Source organism: Taudactylus pleione, unplaced genomic scaffold (genome assembly GCF_031769625.1).
Source record: "Taudactylus pleione unplaced genomic scaffold, aTauple2 ptg000010l, whole genome shotgun sequence".
NCBI classification, from domain to species: domain Eukaryota; kingdom Metazoa; phylum Chordata; class Amphibia; order Anura; family Myobatrachidae; genus Taudactylus; species Taudactylus pleione.
In genome coordinates, this window is record NW_028284413.1 from 9,768,661 (window position 1) to 9,781,432 (window position 12,772).

Genomic DNA, 12,772 nt, shown 5'->3' on the forward strand with positions numbered 1-12,772 from the left:
GAGTGTCAGGATGTCAGGGAACTTGGGTCAGTTGATGCAGGGGCATGGCGGCGGCAGCGGCGGCGGCGCACATAGTACTGCAGGATACTCACACCGCCCCCACTCACTCATCAGCTCCCTCCAGTCCCTACTTGTTCAACTGCCTGGGTTGTGATTACTGCTGCAGCCCCTGGCCCTGCCTGTGCCTGACTTTGATCTCTGGCCCCTGCTGTATATCTGGTCAATCATATCACATGGTGCATTACTCTGTGAGACATATTATGTATGGGGCATTACTCTGTGTGGCATAGTGGCATATTGTGTATGGGGCATTACTCTGTGCAGCATAATTTGTAAGGGGCATTACTCTGTGTGGCATATTGTGTAAGGGGCATTACTCTGTGTGGCATATTATGTATGGGGCATTACTCTGTGTGGCATATTGTGTAAGGGGCATTACTCTGTGTGGCATATTATGTATGGGGCATTACTCTGTGTGGCATATTGTGTAAGGGGCATTACTCTGTGTGGCATATTATGTATGGGGCATTACTCTGTGTGGCATATTGTGTAAGGGACATTACTCTGTGCGGTAACCGTCCCCCATTGTGCCCCTAACCCTAACGCTCTGTTATTGCATCCTAACACTAACCCTAACCCACCTCCTGTGGTACCTAACCCTAACCTCCCCCTTCCATAGCCTAATCCTAACCCCCCGTGACGCCGCCTAATTTTAACCCCCCACCCCTTCCGCGGCTAAGACCTAACAAGCCCTGCTATACTTATGATCAGCATCCCGGCTGTCAGGATTATGGCATCGGCATGTGGGGAACGGGTACAGATTACCCGGGCCTATTTTTTTATCTTTATTTGCCTCCGCCGGCGGCAGTTGGGGGTGTTACAACCGCACTGCAAGTGAGTGACACACACTGTTTGTGACAGTCTGTCTGTCACAAACAGTGTGTGTCACCCACTTGCAATGCAGCCTGTAGCCGCGCCACTGCGGACCTGAATTGCGTGAGCCCGATATTATGACATCATCACGCGAGGGAGGGGGGGTTCTGGCTGTCATTTTCTGGCATATTTTTTGTAATTGAAGCCGGGCAGCTGCGGCTACAGATAGCTGGATTATCCGGATTAATAGCAGCAGCATGCTCAGGTCCTGAGCCTGAGAAGCTCCGCCTCCTTAAGCTCTGCTATGGGAGCTTCCTGTTCCCAGGCATGGCTGCTTGTTGTGACATGTGTGTGGGAGGCTGAGAGCAGTACAGCCTAGCCCTACAGAGCCAACCCGGACTGGAAGACCAGCATCAGGTAAGGAAGTATGTTTTTTTAACTAGTGTACTGCTGGTGTTGGTATGGGGGGAGGTTTGTAAGTGCTGGTTTTGGGGTTTTGGTAAGGGGGGGGAGTATGTAACTGGTGCTGGGGTGTTGGTAAGAGGGGGGTAATTGGTGTTGGTAAAGGGGTGGGAGTGTGTTACTGCTGCTGGTGTTAGGTGGGGGGGTGTAACTGCTGCTGGTGTTAGGTGGGGGGGTATAACTGCTGCTGGTGTTAGGTGGAGGGGTGTAACTGCTGCTGGTGTTAGGTGGGGGGTGTAACTGCTGCTGGTGTTAGGTGGGGGGGTGTAACTGCTGCTGGTGTTAGGTGGGGGTGTGTAACTGCTGCTGGTGTTAGGTGGGGGTGTGTAACTGCTGCTGGTGTTAGGTGGGGGGGTGTAACTGCTGCTGGTGTTAGGTGGAGGGGTGTAACTGCTGCTGGTGTTAGGTGGGGGGGTGTAACTGCTGCTGGTGTTAGGTGGGGGGGTGTAACTGCTGCTGGTGTTAGGTGGGGGGTGTAACTGCTGCTGGTGTTAGGTGGGGGGGTGTAACTGCTGCTGGTGTTGGGGTGTTGGTCAAGGGGGGAGGGCAACTGGGTGCTGTTGGGGTGTTGGTAGAGGGCATAAGTGTGTCTCTGGGTGCTGCTTTGATTGGTCATAGGGGTGGGAGTGTAACTTTGGGTGCTGCTGGAGTGTTGGTAGGGCTGATCATGGTGTCTCTAGGTCCAGTTGAGGTGCTAAGCAGGGGTATTATAGCTGGTTGCTGCTGGGGTGATGGTTGCGGCCATCTACTTTAAATTTACATCCCAGCACTTCAACTTACTAACATCAATCGCTAGAGCTACTCAAAATATAAGTTCATTTGCTATAACAATTGGCACAACAAAGGTGAACACCCTTGGGGCATATCCAATCCCGCGGCTAATTCTCACGCTGGTCGGGATTCAATTAGTGGGGATTCCTCACGCAGAAGTCCCTGAGACCCTGCATGCGAGTCCACGCTGTTGGACTTTACCTCGCACCTCATGGAGGAGCGAGGTAATATCCGTGGAAAAACGGCCTATTCTGACTTGTGCAAGAATTAAAAACACACTGATTCCGCAGGTCTGGTGGCATCAGTGTCTTCACGCACGCGTGACCCGAATTAACGGCGCGGGGAAAAAGCTATTTAATTGAATAGCTTAACCCCGCGTTGCGGGACTTTTGGCCGACAATTACTCAAAGGGGGTGAACTCCCGTGGCTACTTGGATATGCCCCTATGTTTTCACAGTGGACGTGTGGGGCCACATCCCCACTCCCATGCCTAGCCACACCCCTGCAACCACGCTCCCCATAATCATGGTGCCCCCCCATCAATATTTTCTTGATCTGCCCCTGGTAATAGGCAAACTATGGGCCTGATTCAGAGCCACTCGTAAGCGGCCGCTCGTTCGCTCCGAGCGATGTTTGCCCAACTGCGCATGCATACGGATCATTATACGCATGCGCGAACCAGTCAGTGCGGCCGAAATTCATGTGCTCGCAAAATAGCGAATGCCTGATAATTTCAGTGACAGAAAGAGGCGTATGTGGGTGGTAACAGGGGAAGGTGCTTGAAAACGGGGAGTGGAGATCCGATCGCAGGCGTGCTTAAAGGTCAAAACGGGCGTTTTATGGGTGTGCATAATTAAAACAGCAGCGTCATTGACCACGTCACTGGGTTATTTTATAGCCAGAACTGCTCGCAAAATTGTGGTAGCAAAAACCAACCACAAGAATAGCGAGCAGCTCATACCCTGGTCGATGTACTCGATTAATCTAATAAATAGCGGACATGACGTAGGATGCGAGCAGCCAAGGGGCGTAGTTTCCCAAAAAACGACCGCAAGTTTTGTTCGCTCGTTCACACCTAAAGGCGTGAACAGACCGCAATCAGTGAACGGTTCATTTGAATAGCCACCCCTATTTTCAGGACGAGCGAGCGCTAATTGCGTCCGGCTCTGAATCAGGCCCTATGAATTTATCCTTATTAAACATGCTAATTAGCCATACATCGTTTTTTGTCATGATTTCTTTGTGAAATCATCATTATTTGTTGTGATTATATAAACTATATGATAACATTACAAGAACATTACAATTTGTTAGTCATTATCAGCCAGCAGTTTACTGTGGGTTCCTAGTGCAATACACTAGATATACTGTATGTATATGCGTGTTCTCCCCATGCTTAATTTCTCAAGCGGTTTGCCCAGCTAAATTCCCCCGAAAAGTCACTTGAAAGTTGCCGTTGCCGAAAGTCGCTCTACACTGACTCGCGGGTGAATAGTAAAGAGAGTGGACTGCCTGCATCCACTCTGCGTTTCTGCAGCTGCGTGTTGTGTGTTTCTTTGCCTTCTGTGTAGCGAGCAAGTGGGGCAGTATTTGAGCTGGCTATCATTCCAGCCAGAAAATGGGGTAGTATCTGGGCAGTGCTGCCATCTCTATCTGGTTAGCAAGTGTGGCTGGCTATCGGTGTGCAAAAAGCAAGTGGGGCAGTATCTGGTCAGCTCTTAAAAAAAAAAAAAAAGTACTTGTGTCCAAATAGCAATCTGGCAGTATCTGGGCCGTGCTAAAGATTTTCTACTCTAAAACTAATTAAAACCTGTGTAAGGAATCGCATGAAGCAGAACACCCTAAATAAACTGATGCTGATGTCACTAGGACCAGATCCTACAGACTTTCATTATGGAAAAGCTGCAGACAACTGGGCCTCTAAGAAGAAAAGAATATATGAAATGTTAATCTCGAGTTTAGATCTATATACGGTCAAGATTTCAACATTTCATTATTATCATGCTCCTGTGAGTGGTTGCTTCACGTGCGAGACACGCCCCCGAATGTGGTGCAGCATTGCCCCCAACATGCTGTGGATACACCCCCTCCAGTGGGGGCCCCGGGAAATTGCTGTACCGGGGCCCAAGATTTCTCTTGGCAGCCCTGTTTACAGCCAATTACTGATACATGTTACAGTTCTATAGCACACTATGCTATTTCCAGATCTTCACATCTCTGCTAACTGTATATACTGTATATATTCACATATACATACTTATACATATGTTATCTATAATATGTGCGGTCTGTTAGGGATATTTATATGTATGTTTATTGTAAAAAACTTGCTTGCAAAGGAATGACCATTCACACCGTTAGGTAATGCCACATGCCCTTCCCCTTAGCTTTGCCATACTTGGCAAAGCTGACTCTTTACCTGGAAAATATTTCCCTTTTCTCAACTCCCCCTCTCTTAGTTTTTCCAGCTCTGGCAAACTGGTATCTCAGACTTGGTTTTGATTTTCCTATCACCTCCCTCTTTGGTCTGTTGAGATGGGGCTTCAAGATGGAAGGATCTGCGCAACCCGAGATAGAACCATCGTGATGGAAGCCTCTGCAGAGTGAATGCTTCCTTTACCTGTGGGCTTATCTGGTTGATATGGTAAACTTGCTCTACTTGTCGTCTACCCAATTGCCATACTAGATAACTTACTGGTTCTATGGCCTCTATTATCTCATAAGGGCCTTGCCCACCTGCGAACCATTTACCCCCTTTTGTGGGTACATGGACAAGCACCTTAACACCTGAACTAAGGGTGCATGTGGTGGCTTGGGCACCGTAACCCCTTTTTTGCTGCCCCTGTGCTTTCTTTAAGGGCTGTCATACTAATGGACCTGGAATTATAGGAAGAAGTACCTGAGGACCTTGGTAACCAGATTTAGGGTCCGTCCATTGGCAAAATGCAGACTTGGCAAAACTTCTTGACCACCATCCAGCCAATAAAATCTCTGGAGCACCCATTTGAGAGTTTTTTCCTCTACCAAATGCCCTCACTTAGGGTGTATATGGGCCGCAACCAACACCAACGGAACGTGTTCCTGTGGCACCAAGAGCTGTTTAACTATCCTCTCTTGTACCACTGCAACCCTATACAGCAGATCCCTTTCTATTAGCCGGTCTCTTGGCCTTCCATACTCCATTAACTCTCGCAAAATTCTTATAAGCACTTCCCAATACATAATCATTTAATTGATCTCGAGCAAAGTCCTGGAGTGTTACATTCCTGAACAGAGGAGACTAATATTCGCCACCAACTGGCCAGGTTCTTGTTTTCTTCAAACCTTCTTCCTCACATCTGGAATGCAACGCTGGTCTGCTTGCAGCAGAAGCCTGGTACCCGACTTCGTTCTCTGGGGGATTGAGTAACTGGCATGTCCGGACCAATCCAGTTAAGTAGTATTTCCCGGAACAGGGAAAAGTCTTGCCCCAGAATAAGGTGATATGGCAGCCTTGCAGCTATTGCTGCCACTACTTGCACTATTTGTCTCTTCACAGTAATAGGAAGACAAACAAAAAATGGCAGCTGCTCAATCAATCTGGCAGTACTTTTCAGGTGCATGAAAGGGAGGGGTCATACCAAGTAGAAAAAGGGTGGGTTTTACCCCCTATTGTTCCTCAGCACACTGAATTATACTTGCAACAATATATGAAGACTATATGGTAGTAGAAATTCAGAGATACTGGTTGCATGCATTTGCAAATACATGGGAAGCTGCTAGACCACGTCACGGCTTCTCTGTCACTAGCAGTCCCTAACACTAAGGGGTTCACGTCCGGGGTGCAGGGCACCCCACAAAATGTCCAGCCCAGGACCCCCCCAGGGCATCACACAAAAAATGGAAAAAGGGTGACAGTGCAATGTAAAGTATAGATATGTGCAAGTAGTTAATAAGTGTTGAAAAAGGGGTTAAAATATATGTGAAAAAATTACATGAATAAAAAACAAACATAAACGGTGATGTGAAAAGTAACTATGTGTATAAAGTGGTGATGCCCTGAGGAGGCCCAACCAGAGTAGCCACGGGGACCCTACGCCCAAACGCTCTAGTAGTGCTAGTTGGTGTTCCCCGGGGTGACTCCCAGGTAAGCTGGCTCTCAATTTGGATGCATTTATGTAAGTGCCTTTATCATGAGGCCTTACATTTGACAAAATATATATGTGCCTTTATCATGAGGCCTTACATTTGACAAAATATATATGTGCCTTTATCATGAGGCCTTATAATTGGTATATACTACATTTGGGGTGAGTGTTTGGGCGTACTAAAGTCAGGTACTAAAACTGGTACCGTGGGCATTCGTGGCATGCATCAAGCAGTTTATTGATTTTCCCTTAGATGAAGTATCTCTTTTTGCTGATAAAGCAGCTAATTTACAATATTGATCTATTTGTTTATGCCACTCGTATAAAACTGGTATCACTGGGACAAAATGAATACAGTTTTCGTAAGTAGAAACATTTTCCTTCATCAAGGTCATATATGATGCATCTCTACTCATCTGTTACATTTTTGTTCAATTCTAGAGAGTGCCCATTATGCCATTGCTAAGAGGCAATCAGTAGTATGGCATGTATTATCACATAGCCAAGGTTTACACACATAACTATAAGGTAATAATGTTCACTTTAACAATGTAAGTATTAATGGACTTAGAGCTATATAGTTGCCTAATGCTCCATGTATTTTAATAGCATTTCCACAATGCATTTTCTAATGTTTCTTTTATAAACTGTGGTAGATAAAGTTGTGCTAATCTAAAGCTGCACAGTTCATAGACCTTAACGTATCTGCAGTAAGATCAAATTGAACTAATTGTAGTTGACTTTTATTTATGTTTTTTCTACTTTCAGGAGACAGCGCCTACTCTATTGTAAATCTAGCTACAGACCAACAAGTTGCACATGGCTCTGCAATACCTCCCCAGGTAGATCATTGAATCAACAATTTGATTTCTCAAAGCCCGTTTTCATACCTTGACCAAGTCATAAAATTGCCTTAGCGCAGGAGGTGGAGATTGCTGTGGTTGTGGCGTCACCACAAGAATATGATAACGATCTCCACCTTGCTATAGGAGAAAATGAGAAGTTCCAACATTACTTCAGATTTTAAGTCCAAACTAAAAATACTTATTGTGAAATAAAAGTCTTCAGACTTCACCATTTCCTTGCTGTACAGTTTTTTAAACCTTGCTATCAATTTTTTTTTTTTTTAACAATAATTTTTATTGAATTTTTGTTCTTTTTTTTCAAACAAAAAAGAAGGGGTACAGAAAAAAGAGAATGGAAAGAAAAAACATGGGGGGGATACAGACAAATATCAGTCAAAAAAATCAAAACATCACATTAAACCAGAAAACAAGTCAAAATCAGTGTATGACATACACATCCTTGCTATCAATCTTACTCAATTACTATCTTTTGGAAACATACTGGACACCCAAGACTAACTGTGGCCAGGTACTTTGAGATGACCTATCATGCTGAAACCCCTCTTTCATTATTTTGGGTCTTCCCACTTCTTCATGACTATCTCTTTTCCATCTGGTGGTCTCATATCTCACCTTCCTTTCTTGCTTTTATGTTTGGACCTTTGGATCCTCAGTTTTGGTGTTGCTTTTATAGCTGTGTTTCTACACCTTACTCTTACAACTTGTTCTGCTTGGGTAGCTTTTCCCATAGCGAGGCACTTGTGATATACAGTATGCCATGCACTCAGAGTGTAATTCATGCTCCCATTGAACAAGTGCTTCATTATTATTTCTTAAAACTGTGATACTTTGAGCTACATCTTTCTTCCTGATTTCCAGGTCAGGTACTAGTGCCTTCTTCCTTTTCCCCAAACGTCACCCTAAGGTAGGATCCATATGGAGAGAGGGTGGCAGAAAATTCCAGACAAGAAAATGACTGTGCAAATAGACAACAAATATGAATAAGAGCTAATAGGCTATTTTAAACAGTAAAAATAAAAATTGGCTATTAAAATTCTCCATGTACATTCACCAGGATATTTTAAGTCTTCCACTCTTTCTCTGTCCTTCTTTCTCTCATTTCCTTGATCACTGCTCTCTTCTCCTGCAGCTTGTCCCTGTTTTCCTATGTGTCCTTTTATTCTTCCTTGTAGATAATATGGGAGCCTTCTAATGATTTAATTGTACAGCACATCAGAGAGAGCGCTGACATGGTGAAAGAATTGGTTGTCATGCCACAAGTATTACCTTATGTGGCAGCGTTATTGACTCCTGAGGGCCACACGTGCTCCAATGGTCATCTTCAACTGCACTGCTAGACCACCAGAGTAGCCATTCAATGGTAGTCCAGACCGGGCACATATGACCCTGGCCAACCCGCCCCATGTTATTAGTATCTGGTCTGTGTGTTGCATTTTTGTTTAGTCTGGTCAAGTGGGTGGATTTTTTTTTTGGGTGGGTGAGCTGATGTATTAATGTCACACTAAATGGCCAAAATATGTATAGACAAAGGAACATCACACCCATGTGGACTTGTTTAACAAGGGCATTAATATAGAGTAGGTCCTCCCATTGCTGATGTAAAAGCCTCCATTCTTCTGGCAATGCTATCTACCAAAGTTTGGAACATGGCTGTGATTGGGTTGAGGTCAGTAACACTAGAAAAACCATTATCTGATGAGTGTATACAGTGGTAATGAGCCCTGGGCGCTAATAAAGATATTAAGTGTGCACAAAAGAACATATGCAAAAAAGTGCAGTCAACAATGAATGTATAATGCATAGGACAATATAAAGTATACTGTTATTAATGGGATAGATTTCAGTATTGTGGAAGATTTCTCATCATAAAAAAAGAGAAGGAACTACATGGTGTGCTACCTTACAAACACTGTAGATATTTTTATAATACCTTAAAAAGTATGAATGAGGCAGTAATGAAATAATATAACAATTTACTGGAAACAAAGGGCTCTATTTATCAACATTATTTTTACTAAAATAAAGTGAAAAAGCGTGTTTGCACACCCCTTTCACATTATTTTAGTTTCACCTGTAGTTATTACAGGGCAATTGGAGTAGAATTAGTAAAATTCTACTCCCTGGGATCCGCAGGTACAGAGCTTTATCGCAAGCTCTGTCCCTGCAAGGGATTTATAGTAAATCCCTGTGATATTGCCTGAATTCGCAATGCGAATTCACTCGGTAATATCACACTACAATCCGCATTCAATATGCGGATTGTAGTAAATAGAGCCCAAAATGAGCTAAATTGAGAGAGCGTATACTTATTTAAATTTTTGTTTCTTATAACCCTATGGTAGCACAGAATGGGCAAGGGAACTGAGACACTGGCACAATATTTTCTGTTTACAGGATTGCAGATGTAGGCAGATACATGCCCTAAAAACGGTCATGACACGCCCACATTTTTTGGCGACGCTCTCTGCTACCTCCCACAAAATGGTCCCTGTCTGTCAATAACTGGAGAAAAAATCCTCACTACAACTGTAGTCACATTTGATCTCAATTCAATCACCAGTCATGGGCATTGCGGCTATGACGCATGCGCAGTCCAATGATTATCTCTTAACTGTATGAACATTGAAATAGTGTCCAAATCTGCTTCAGGCCCAATGTACAGAGTTGGCCTTGGATAGTGATTAACAAACCTGTTCCCTCTAGTAATCTCTCTGGAATATGGTGGCTTTAGTTGGAGATGTGGCTTTCTGTTACAGGAATTCTAGAGAAATTGTTTGGGAGAGGTTTCCAGCTTTTAGCAGATTAATGCTAAGTCTGCATAAGTGTAGGGGTGTCATCAAGTTCGAGCCATCACCTTGCCTTCGGTTTCACAGAACATCTTGAGAGAGCTTCAACTGAAGCAGAGGAACAAGGTGTTAGTGACCCTACCTCTGATACAGTAACTGCTGCACGGAAATGGTAATTTAGTAATGATAGATTGCTTCTTCTTAGTAATACCAAAAAGGGGATGAATTATAAACAGCAATGACTACTTGTAGATTTGGCTAAAAATAATATCAATTAAAGTTCTAAATATTTATGTTTCTTACAGAGCTCACAGCTGGTGATGTCTTTTCCTGATGGAGTTATGATACCTCAAAACTTCCAAGCTGGAAAATCGCAAAACAATATTAAAAGGAATAATATCCAGGTTGGTAAATGTCTGTGAACACATTTACCTTATTACCAAGACTACAGTGAAGAGTGCATGATCTAGGGCCCAAAGGATATAAGAGCCTTTCCCTGTGTTATAGTTATAGATTCTGAGTTGGGAATAGAGTAAGAAAGACCAAGAAACTGTGCACCTGGACAAACCATGTAGCAATGCAAGGGGTGCAAATACATACATTTTATTGCATGTGGGGTACTGTAAATACTGGCTACTGTTGTATGTACAGAAGCCCACATATGCGGGACAGATTTATTTATACACTGCAATTTACATTAGACCTGTGTTTGGACATGCCCCTCTCATATCTATATCTCTCTCTTACAGTCACATCTACCCCTCCTGCCGTGCAGCATGGGTTTACCAAGATTCTCTTTCTTTCTTAATTCACAACTCAGAATCAGGCCCACAGTCCTATATTGTATAAAACCCTAATTTGTATATTTGGGATCAAAAAGTTTGAAAAACCTAAAGGATGTATAAAATCAGGGCAAATTCTGTGATTGTGGGATCTATTTATTAAAAAAATAGTATTAAGTACAGTATGCTGCTCATCAATCCAGGATGCCGAGAGAAAACCCTACTGCTAAGTGGTGGTTTTCTACCCCTCACCGGCAGCCTAACATCGGTGGAGAGTTCCTACAGAATGCGCATGCGAGTGTATACTGTAAGGCCATACATGTGCAAGTGTAGGCTAACACAGAGGGATCCTACGGATCTCTAGTCTTTCTAGTAGAGATGACTGACTTACAGTTCGCATTAGTCAGGCAGTGTCTGACTAGGGCAGGTACTTGCCAGGTTCGATGCTACTTTTACTTATGCATTCAGGCATAGACTCCTGCTTTATAGTTATGTCTCTATCACTGGTCTATGTGTATGTCCCAGCTTATCCCTGACCTGCTGTTTGTGTTATCCTTTGCCTATGTATCAGTGACTACATGTTATTGACCTCGGCTTGTTACTATAAACTTCCATTTGTTTGCTTCTTCTTGCTCTGACGCATCCGCTCCGTGTATCAGACCCTGCTTCCTGATTATCTTGCAGCCTGCCATGCTAAGGCCAACACAGAGGGCCGCCAACTGCATGGGCAGCAAAGCCCAAACTTCCTGGAGGGGGTCCCTAGTGAGTAGACTCCTTGGTCAGACCCCACGCCACTGTTATCAGCACTGCAAATCTTAACTGGTAGTATGACTCCTCATATTGGTGCTCAAATCCTGACACCATCGTTTTAAATAATCGAATTGTAATGTTGTCTAATCTGTCGTTTCTAATAGAATGTCCTGTTGAAAGCATTTGTGAGTTCCATTTCACTAAGAGAACAAACATAGATTAGCTATGGGGGTAATTCAGAGATGTACATACACCCGATGGTTACACATATCTCCGATGTTACATCTGTGCATGTGCAGAGACCACACTGTGCATGTGGAGATCTAGGGCTGTGGTGTCTTTTGCAGTGCCCAAAATGCTGCAGAATGATCCACATGCTGTTGACATTTGGGGGCATCAACAATGGGCCAACCAGAAAATGGGGACTTGACGGTCCTGTTTTCTGGCTTCACTGGTCCCGGCAGCATGATTTTCCCAGACACCCTGAGTAACCTGATGGTTACTCAGATCTCCGATGGTCATGCAGTTTTAACTTAAGACGCCTCCTGCGGCTTTTGCATATTATACAAATGTACAATGGTCTAAGATGGTCAGTCAGCAGTGTACTAGCAGAGGTAATACATTGGAGGGTGGTCTCTCCTTGGGATACTTCCACAATAAGGTATATAGGGAGTGCATACATACCCAATTGATCTGGTGTAATAGCCTGATGTGTGTTGCTTACGTGACTTAAGTGTAAATGGGTGAAGTAATAAACAGAATGTTTGTATTTCCGGCACTTACAGAATGCCTTCTTTACAATGTCTTTACAGTATACCAGCTCCCCAGGGATCCCTGGCCTGGGCTGACTAGTGGTATGGGGTAATGCTTTGGCCGGGGGTCCCTGGTGAAAGGGTTCCCCTGGCTGTGACATTGCACCCCCACTAGAAAGAGTCTGGTGCTGGTTATAGAAAATACAGGGGACCCCTACTCATTTTGTCCCCTGTCTTTCCAAAACCAGGACCGGCTCTCTGTGCCCAGTGCTGGTTGTGCTAAATACAGGGGACTCCTACGTCTTTGTTCCCCCGTATTTAGGCAACCAGAACTGGCTCTGAAAATTCTGGGGTTGATTGTGCTTTTAAGGGAGGACCCCACGTAATTTTTTATTATTTTAACACTTTACGAGCTTTTACACAGATGTATGCACGGATCTCACTGATCTATGCATGCATCTGTGTCTCATAGTACAGCCCTCTTTATAAATATAGTAGAAATCTTTAGGATGGTCTTCAGGTGTTTTGGCAAGCAAATGATATATATCGTTAATGATCTAATGATTTGGAATCGTTAACGATGAATGTATATCGTTTGGTCGT

General features: G+C 44.0%; 1 long non-coding RNA gene across 1 annotated transcript; it reads left to right on the top strand.

Annotated features, from left to right (window-relative positions):
- Positions 1-1,203: 1,203 nt before the first annotated feature.
- LOC148542681 (uncharacterized) lies at positions 1,204-10,268 on the top strand. The gene is made up of 3 exons (XR_015877699.1): positions 1,204-1,290; positions 7,002-7,075; positions 10,191-10,268. It is a non-coding gene; the product is annotated as an uncharacterized LOC148542681 (long non-coding RNA).
- Positions 10,269-12,772: the final 2,504 nt, after the last annotated feature.